Below are 10830 nucleotides of genomic sequence, written 5' to 3' on the forward strand. Positions count from 1 at the left end.
TAAAATACGCTATGAATAATTGATTTTAACAGATTCGCCTGACCTGACCTATAAAAATGCGTTCCTTTCAGAAATTCTTTCATATCTCTGCTTACTTAAACTTTTAATTTTATTTAACTAAATGTAGTGTCATCAATAAATCTTACCGATTTAAATAACAAAGAGCTATTGCAGACACGGTGCCCGTAAGTAAATTCAAGTTCACTTTTTAACAAACTCTGTTTCGGAAAAGCATTTTAATTAAAGAAAATCACAAGAGATATATAATGTCTGCAAGTAGCACGTGCTACAAACAAGAATTATAATAATGTATATCTAAAACCTTCGTATATTTGCATGTGCCTGGAATGCGGTGTATAAACTTAAAGAACAATTTCAGTCCACACGAATTATATACAACGGATTTTGATATATACAAGGTCCTCGATGTTCACAAGCTCGGAAAAAAATCTCTTAAACACCGTAGCCTATCTATCTATCGCGTTCACAATCTCCCTCAAACAAGGCTGAAGGAAGTGAGATTCTTGCGACATTGGAATAGGTATCTTGATATTAAAACATTTAGGTAGGGATTCGAATTAAAATTTGGATAGATAAGTTAGTTTAAGTATTTTAGTCCAAAAATAAGACTGTAGACTTTAACGTGTCCAAGAGGTTTTCCGAAAGGGGGGGGGGGTAACTCTGGAACGGAAGGTTGCGGATATGGTGTTCGTCCTTTCATGATGTTAATGCTTCACATTAACATTGAAAAAAAAATCCGTTCAAAATTGTAGCCTCTATCGCGTTCACAAGCCAATTTTTGGCGGACGCGATGTTCAATAGGGTGGTGACATTATTATACGCTCACACTAGAATGTAGAGGTATAAAAATTCCTTTAACAACCACATCCATCCCACGCCAACTAAACATAAAACGAAAGAATTTTTGTTGAATTTTATACACCAAAATTTTATTTCTGTTGGGTTTTGGCTTTGTTGTAGTTAAATTATTAGTAACGTACATTTTTAGTATATTTTCTGAATTTACAAACATTTGACAACCTTCCTCGTAAACTTTCATCTATACAAATGAATATGTTCAAGTTCTAATCGGGTTTGCTTGTTTGTTTTTTAAATTATATCTGTGCATGATTACATATACATACAGTGGCAGTGAGCCAAGATTTCGACAACTTTAAAGAAATGAAAAAACAAACTTCATAAATCCAGGTATTTGCCGGTTTCCGTCCTTTTAATCACTATGAATTCTGTAACATGTACATGCTAGGCGGTTTACAACGTGGTGGGCTACAGATTTTCACCTTTTTAAAAAAATCTATCTCATAGACAAACAATCAATATACTACACCAGTTTGTATTTAGCCTTGTCAAAAGACAATATTTATTTAAACGGTTGTCTACCAAATTCTGTGTTTGTTTCTTTGCTGAGCGAGAAATTTTCTGGCTGCTTGCCAAAGTATGGCTGAACCAACCGATATCAAGGACGGTTTTATACAAGAAAGTAATTACCATATATTACAAGACGTTTTCACACTGGGGAATAAATCAGACTAATAAGACATTGCTCAGTAATAGTTACAGTAAATGAAACATACGATGAATACCCGTCTGTTAACTTCTTGGTTAGTTCTCTTGATGGTTTGTATTGTCTACGTCAAATCAGAATGGAAGGATCCGGGAACACCTTTAAAATCACCATTTGCTCCACCAGAAGGAAAAAGAGTTCAAGTGGCCAAGAACTCCGGCAATCTCCACAGATCTGATACACGAAAGCATGGCCATTCCAAGGATAAACATATTCACCATGATCCACGTGGTGATAAAATACTATCTACAAGGAGAAAGGTTTCAGGTGAGTGGAACACTGTCTGTACATTGAATTTTAAATCACTCACTTCCATTGACACATATTTGTTCCCAAAGGGCGCACTTAGCGAACATCTAGCGTAAAGCGACAAAAAACATGTAATGGTAGCCCCCCCCCCCCCGACCCGGATCATTCGAAAGGCGGGTCCAACAATTACCCGGCATATCCTTGATATTAATGATGAACAATATGATCGCATATGGATGACTTTGTAGCAGATCGAGAAAAAGCTCCCCTCATTAGATAGATGTACGAGGAAGATGAAAATGATTATCTTTCGACTCAATTGGCAATACTTGCGTATGTGTATTATAAGAGTTGTCTTTCTTTATCTTATGAACATTGTTCGGTTCAAAATCTCACCTATATTTAATACCACATAAATTGTTATTGTTTGTCTAGTCGCAGTTCAGAAGTCTACATTACCTTGGTGGTTTTTTGACAGCAGTGAAATGTACATGAAACAATGGGAAAATTAATTTCTGGTAATTAATCAAGTAAGATGAGGGAGAAATTCATCTGTGGGATATTTCAAATTGTAATAGTATTTGCTCTAATTTTATTGTTACATTCAAAGCAATCCATTACTTTAATCATAAAATTCTAAATTGGGTAAAATTTAATTATGAGTATCGGTCTGTGGTCGCATGACTCACGATATGTTTCACAAAATTGTAGCAAATACTAGATATTTTCTTGCAGTGGTAATTATGCATGCGGCTGATTTCACAAAACCTATAAACCTAATGTTATGACAATTAGTGTCCTATACGTGGATAATCTGTAATGTTGGTTATAAGAACCACACAAAAAAACAAAAAACGCATTCTACTTAAAACTACACTGTATCATATTTTTATTTTTATTTTGATTTACGATTCTTTATGCCACATTGTCATATCCTACATGCTAAGTTAATGGATGTTAGTATGCAAATTCGTTCCTTGATATTTGTTAGTTTGTTTGGGGGGAATCTTTAATTACTGTAAAGTGGTAGGAAGGGCAAGTTCAACCCATGAATTCATGAGTAAATCTAACCAAAAGTGTAACACAACCGTGTGTTCATAGGCGTACGAGCCGTAGGGGGGGGGGGGCTACCCCCCTAACTTTCGGGCAATCTGACTTTTCGGGCAGACGGGTAAAGTGAAAAAAAAAGATTATTTCATCTAGTATTCTACTTGGCAAAATAAAGTGCCCGAAATCTAATAAAATACTAATTTTAATTGTCTTTTAATTGAATACTACGAATTTGTACTGAATTGACTATGGATTAAAACATTTTGTCTGGGGCCACTCTATTTTGTGCGACCTTTTTCGGGCATCGACTATTATTTGTGAATGCAGCTGCAACAGTGTGATTGGATGGTTGGTATTCAGGTCGGAATAGACTGGGATTTCGGTTGCAAATCCAGTAGAGAACTTTAGAGCTTCCTAACTCACGGGCTAGAGAAGCAGAAAAACGCATTTGCGGTATTTAAATTATCAAAATTTTCTCCGAGACGATTGATTGGTTGTTGGGGATTTAGGTCAGCCACCAAAGATAGGCTATATTGAACCACATTGAAGTTGCTGTATTCACAGACTGAAATAGCAGAAAACGCGTTTGCAGCAGTTAAATTTTCAAAATTCCCCCCCGACGGTCGCGTCTCTGTGGACTGTAAACGACTGATTGGTGATTGGAATTCGAGTCAGCCATCTTTATTAGGCTATATTAGACCACTTTGAAGTTAACACAGTTAACAATTTTATGGATACACAATTACTGAGTTTAATAAATGCCAATAAGTTGCTGTATTCAGAGGCTGGAATAGCAGGAAAACACGTTTGCGGCCGTCAAATTTTCCTAAATTTTCTTGACCGCCGCCGTCTTGATCCCGAAATGTTTTCGAGCATTTCGGATTCTGCCCCCCCCCCCCCCCCAACTGTCATCGTGTCATCGAGCCAGTACGCCTATGCGTGTGTTACAATATCTGCAAAACGACACGAAAAGAAATAGCAATTCCTTTGTCACAGGCGATTCTTCGCTTCACGCTCTGTTTTGAAATAGACTTCTTTATGTCTTCGCTAAGGAATATGACTCTGGGAAACACTTTCTTCTAAATGCGTTTCTATACGCCCACTTTTCATGTGGACGTATTATGTCGTCGCCCCTGTCCGTGCGTACGTCTGGACATCCGTCCGTTCACATTTTGTTTGTGGAAACCCAATCTGATTAAAACACAGATCCTATTTCGTTTTTTATAGTTCAAAATTTCGTTTTACTTGCCCTTACTACACAAGGATCTGAAAGAGTTGTTATATTACCGGCGTTCTGGTTGAAGTGAGGGATTAGCCAATGAAACTGTCTGTTACGGCGAGTTCTTGGCGTGCGTCGCACGGAACTGGGGGTAAACCACTAGAAACGTTGATTAATTAAACTATGTCTGACTTGATAGGGTCAAAAGCCGCTCGTACGACCCTTGACACGACCCTCCAGTACTACCCGTCCGATCTTCATGCAGTGTAGGCCATCGAAAGTATATAAAAAACGAAACGAAATATAGATCTGTATTTTAATTATCTAGTGAGAGTCAATTTTGTTTATGAATTGTCAGATATCCTTTCACAGTCCCATGCAACAACTTTTGGTCTTCGAAGGATTTATTAGTGAGCAGAAATTCGCCCATGTATCTGTTATCACCCGTCACTTCATTCAGTTATTCAAGGGATGACTCGTGTTTTACTTTTGCGTTCGTCACTTCCTATTGTTGAAACATTGGTTACTCATCTATCGTAGCAATGATCTCTGTGATAAAATAATATTTGGAACGTGTTTAACGAGTTCTATCACATATGTGATAATGACTGGCACCAATATTGTCCTTTAACAAATATCCTGCAATCCCACCCCACAGCGAATGTCAACAAAATAGATATAAGAGTAGGCCGTAGTGCCGCTGTCCGGGCAAAATTTCCCTCATAGCACACTGTATGGCGTATGCCCGTCTTCATTAGCCCAGGTTAGGAGCAGAACAGTAGGACGTTAAACTCCATTTCATTTCGTCAACAAAATACTGAATATAGCACTGAGCGCCTCGGTAGAACATAGATCGTATTACCTATATAGTTGTTCGCTGATTGTTATCTCGTCGGAAAGCAGTTTTATTCAAGTTGACATAAAGTCCATGTCAAATAATTGTTATTGATTTTGTTACCGTATTATACTTTTGTTAAGCCTTCTTAAAACCATTATGGTATATAGAGTTGTTTCCCTTCTTAATAAAAGGCCTTAGTCCCAGAAGATTCTGGGATTGGGTTAACTTCAAGATGGGTGCTTGTTTTGATGGACTTATAAATAGAACCAATCCAGGACAATCCTAGGATAAAACACCCCAACACAACCTGGCGGAGATCCCATAGGTCTCTCACTAGCTCAGAGTCTCCATTTAAAATAAAAACAGATTATGAAGTTTTAGTCCAAATTCTAAAAAGACCTGTCTGGAATTTTTCTGTCTACGGATTATGTTTTATGTGAAATTATGTTGATCTTTAACATTGTGTAGTCTGCACAGAAGGATGGGCTATCAGTCCACAAATTAAACTTCATTTGAAAACAATTTCCAACTTCAGTGTGTGAAAGTGAATAAATAAATATAAATAGGTAATGATTAGTTAAGCGTATCTTTTGCCCTCATAATTATGAAATATTTTTCGCACAAAAGTAAAGTGTTTTTGATATTACTTTAGCTTTCTATCGGGTCAAGCTTCCAAATAATTGGGAGCCGCGGTGGCTCGGTGAGTAAGTCAGGAGGACCCGGTTTGGCTCCCGATGTTGAAAGAGAGGGTCCTTCGGGTTTCTCCGGCGTGGTTTCCCTTTGTTAGTAATGCAGGACGGCAAGGAACAGTGTCTAGTCGTTCTAATGGAACGAAAAACAATGACGTGCACGAAAAAGAACCCATGGCAGTTGGAATTTGAAATAAAGAGTATGCCGTAGCGCTGCTGCCCGTGCAAAATCCCCTCACACTGAGCGCGGGGGTGGGGAGAATGGTTAGCACGTGTGCACTGTATCATAAGGTCTGTCATTTAGTCAACTGATATGGTTTCGATTCCCCGGTTATACGTGACAAGGAGTAGAGTCACCTGTCCAAACTCGTGGGTTTTCTCCGGGTCCTCCGGTTTCCTCCCACTGCTAAAGAACCCTACACGCAAACGGATTATTAAAATGACATGGTTTGTGTCGGGTGGACGTTACACCCCAATACCATTTGAAGTCATATGGAGCTTGTACACAGATCATGTGTAGTTTGTAAATGACACATGGGATTAATAATAATAATAATGATAATAATAATGATAATAATAATATCACTTTCACTAAATGCCTTTCAAAGACACGACACATGGGATTAATTACAAGTTTAATTAGATTATAGCCAGTTCGTGCCTTAACAGAATGAAGACGGGCATACGCCATACAGTGTGCTATGAGGGAAATTTTGCCCGGGCAGCGGCGCTACGGCCTAATGAAGACGGGCAGACGCCATACAGTGTGCTATGAGGGAAATTTTGCCCGGGCAGCGGCGCTACGGTCTACTCTTATATCGAATTCCAACTGCCAAGGGATCGTTTACGTGTACGCCAATGCGTACACAGGACCTCGGTTTTTCGTCCCATCCGAACGACTAGACAGCTGTCCTTGTCAGGCCCCCCATCCTGCATCACTGACAAGGGGAAACCACGCCGGAAAATCTGGGTGAACTTTCTCGGCCAATGCAGGGATCGAACACCCTACCTCCAGACTAGCGAGCCAGCGTCTTACCCACTTAGCCACGTGATCCCCCGAAAACAAACAACTATAATTTTCATTCTTTTAGAAACAATATGACTCACCTTCTAAAGCAAAAATAACACACAATTTCTGTTCCCCGTTGTTCCGCCGCCATCGATCTGAAATTCTTTTGCAGATTTTTCTTTTCATTTTTATCATTTTCATCCTTGAATTATGAGTTTCCATACTGTGTATCTCCAATCATTGGCCCATGATCATCGCGAAGGACTTCTTGCTGTGGTGACGATTAATTTCCAGGTTCAGTGTCACGGTATGCATAACTGATTCTGTAGGTATATTCATTGTTCTATAATAGAAACTGCGCCTGCCACCCGCGGTTTCACAGATAAACGTTTCAGTGCTACATTTTGTTTTGTTTTTTCACCAACTCAGCGGATGTCTAGCGGTGAAAACTCTTTTGTCTGCCACGCGGGATTTTCTTCATTATCACGGGAAAACACCCAGGGGTATCGTCGGTCGATGGCACCATAACAGAACCTGTACTGATTTCCCATGGAAACCGCCGGTCAATGCACCATAACAGACCACTGTAATAGTTTTAGTACATACAGGGTTTATTTACATCAGAACAGAATCTACATACAAAACAATACGGGAACTTAACCTATACAGGAACCTATCAGGACTTTACATAACTATATTAAATCTAAATAACTTCAATGATATCAAAAATGCTTTACTTGTGTGCGTAAAATATTTCATAATTTTGAGGGGAATAGATACGCTAAAATAAGCATTATTTATATTTATATTTATTTATTCACTTTCATGCATGACGTAATGAGTTCTTGCTATATATTATTGTTCTTTTAGAAAACAAATAGGCCAATCGATATGGCAGTGTTGAGGAAAATGCGCGACAAAATTGCTTATCTATTTGTCAAAAAAAAAAATATCTACAATAGTTTGCTTTTGTACGTAAAATATTTTATTATTTTTGACAGAACCAGCGGCTGCCAGGCTAGATACGCCCACATTTTTCAAGAGATGGATAGAGAACAAGCTAAAAACAAAAGCGATTTTTCGTAAAATCAGGGGCCATAATCCAGAAAGTTATGGTCTGAAATGCGCAAATATCTACAGGGACTACGATCTTTGGGATATAAAGATATATTTTAAGTTTCATCAAAATCGGAGAGTCCACAACTTTGCGTACAAAGAGCGACCATTTTGTTTGGCAGTTCGTTTCGATTTGATATGCATAAATATCAAAAGGAACTCCGATCTTTGGATTATAAATATACATTTTAAGTTTCATCAAAATCGGATACAAACTGTGACTTCTAGAGTGTCTATAATCTCGGTAATACATACTTTTACACGATTCGCGTACAAGAGCCATTTTGTCAAGCAGTTTCGTTCAGATTTTTACGAAATTGAACTCAATGTTCATTGATGTGTAACGGTGATTTACTTAAACGATTTTTAAAATTTAATACAAATTGTGACTTCTACTGGGTCCACTAGCTAAAAATGCGTTTTTCGAACAATCAGGAGCCATAATCCAGGAAGTTACGTTCGGATATGCACGGTTAACAAAAGGAACCAAGATCTTTGTGATATAAACATAAATTTAAAGTTTCATCAAAAATCGGATAAAGATTGTGGCCTCTAGAGGGTCCACAACCTTGATATACCATATTTTTACATTATTTGCGAACCGGCCGTTTTGGTCCGATTTCCACGGCGAGTGTAATCGTGATATATTTTTTTAAATGGGATAACAATTTTTACCTCTAGAGAGACCACAAGCTAAAAAGCGATTTTTCGTAGTCAAGGGCCATAATTCAGGAAGTTACGATCCCATCGAACGGACCAAGATCTTTGGGTTATAAACATGTATTTCAAGTTTCATCAAAACCGGCTCAAAATTATGACTTCAAGAGGATCCACAACCTTGATATACCATATTTGTTTTACACTATTTGCGTATAAGGGGCGGTCGTTTTGTCCATCTGTTTTGGTCCGACTTTCACGAAGTCGAACTCGAGCGTCATTACGGTAAAACGGTAATATTTGAACGTTTTTGTTAAATCGGATAATTGTGACCTCTAGAGCGACCACAAGCTAAACTAAAAACGCGATTTTTCGTACAATCAGGGGCCATAATCCAGAAAGTTAAAATCCGATATGCGCAAATATCGACAGGAATCAAGATCGTTGGGTTATAAATATGCAGTTCAAGTTTCATCAAAATCAGATGACAATTATTGTGTCGTCCAGAGTGTCCACAAGCTAAACAAGTAATGTTTCATACAATCAAGGGCCATAATCCACGAAGTTTCGATCCGATACATGCCAATATCGAAAGAAACCGATAAGAATTGTGACCAGTAGAGTTTCCATAAACAAATTGTTGACGGACATACGGACGGACAGAGGCGACGACAATATACATAAAAATAATCAAAGGCCATAACCCTTAAAGCAGATATCAGTGAAATGTGACAGGCGTAAATAAGCAATACCAACTTTAAAGATGCATTTCCACGAAAGTATTTACAAGGAGTTTTTTCCAATAAAAGTATATGGCGCATTTGGTATGAGAAGTGAAGACATCCAATATTACTAGAAAAATACTAGATTCCCTGAAAAACTCTCTTGGGGCGCCCACAAGACAAAAATGTAGGATGTCACTAAAAGCTTGTCTACTCGAGCGACGTAACGGCTGATCTAATGGCTTAAAGGTTATGTGAACATTAAAGCCCAATGGATGCTGCGATTAAACGGCAGAAAAAGAAGTTGACATCGGATAAGCCAAGAATTTACGTAGCCTTTGATATTATGGTAATTAATAGCGGCTAACGACAAATACAATCTGGAAAAACATTCTCACTCAATCAAGTCACTTGACGAACATGGCTACTTAAAATATACTATTTTGCAATTAAAATAGTTTTCTTGCGATTAAAATATTTTTAGAGGGATTTGAAGTAAATCTTTGGCATAAATTAGTGTAAATATGTTTTTAATCCGAATCTATCATCAAACCACACAGAATCGTTAATAAAAGATTCGATAGTAACCTAAATGGCAGTACTGTACAATCACATTTCGTAGAAGGATCCAACGATTTTGATAATATTTTTTACTCTTTTATATTTTTTAATATGTTTCAGGCCAGTGCGCTGGTAGGTCATACGTACCTCGAACCCATATATGTTGTAATGGAAAAATTATTCGCCGACAAGGTATGAGACCAGCTTGCTGTGGTGATGTAGTTTACGACTTTGTGTTTGATCTTTGTTGTGAAAAAAATGAAGTTAGACCAAGAACTGTTGGAAGACCATTTTGTTAAACACTGTTTTTAATACTTAAATCTCTATGAAACACATTCACTAACATTTAGAGAAACTCATTGTTCCAAACTACATTCCTTTTGACAATTTCCATGTTATCTATTTTAAAAATCAAGGAATTACACCATATTGTGTTTTATTGCTTTACGTGTCTTACATTTTGTAGTTATAGATAACAAATAAATTTTTATTCACATTTGTTTTGTTTACATTCCAGTAGTGGAGAATGCGCATAATAATATTCCATTTATCTTACATTTAACTAAACCGTTTAAATATGTGGCGAATGAATAATGTAGTTTATTGATATAAAACGAACATAATATATCACTGGTCCACTGATATTAGTCAGTTTCATAGGCGGCGAACGCCTCGGATATCCATTTCAGGGGGCATCCTATCAAAGAGCAAATTAATTTTAGGTTGTTTTTTTTAATTTGACATTATCACCGTATTGAAAATGTCTTCCTTGCTTACATTTTTGAGTACTAAGGTCTACGGTTGCTCACATTTATGAGTACTAAGGTCTACACATCTGTCTTGGGGGCTTACAATCAAGAATAAAAGACAAATATGGTGTTCAAGACTCAATCCAAATAACATGGCTTTATCTGAGATTCAAACAAAATGTTGTTTTCTATACTGCTTTCAAGAATACCATATAGAAAACTATATAGCACTGCACAACTGATTTGAGGATACAAGTTAATAATTCTCCAAAAAACTATAATATTTAACACAAACTTTATAGCCAGCACCATCAAATCTATTGGGAAAAAAATTATGTCCCAGCCCCTTATGAATTTGTGGATTGTGTACTAATGCAGTGCATATT

At 37.4% G+C, this 10830-nt stretch overlaps 1 long non-coding RNA gene across 1 annotated transcript; it reads left to right on the top strand.

Annotated features, from left to right (window-relative positions):
• Nucleotides 1-1332: 1332 nt before the first annotated feature.
• On the top strand, nt 1333-10191 carry LOC126828406 (uncharacterized). Its single transcript, XR_007683017.2, has 2 exons — nt 1333-1852; nt 9816-10191. It is a non-coding gene; the product is annotated as an uncharacterized LOC126828406 (long non-coding RNA).
• The last annotated feature ends 639 nt before the right edge of the window (nt 10192-10830 follow it).

Source organism: Patella vulgata, chromosome 7 (genome assembly GCF_932274485.2).
Source record: "Patella vulgata chromosome 7, xgPatVulg1.2, whole genome shotgun sequence".
Taxonomy (NCBI): Eukaryota; Metazoa; Mollusca; class Gastropoda; family Patellidae; genus Patella; species Patella vulgata.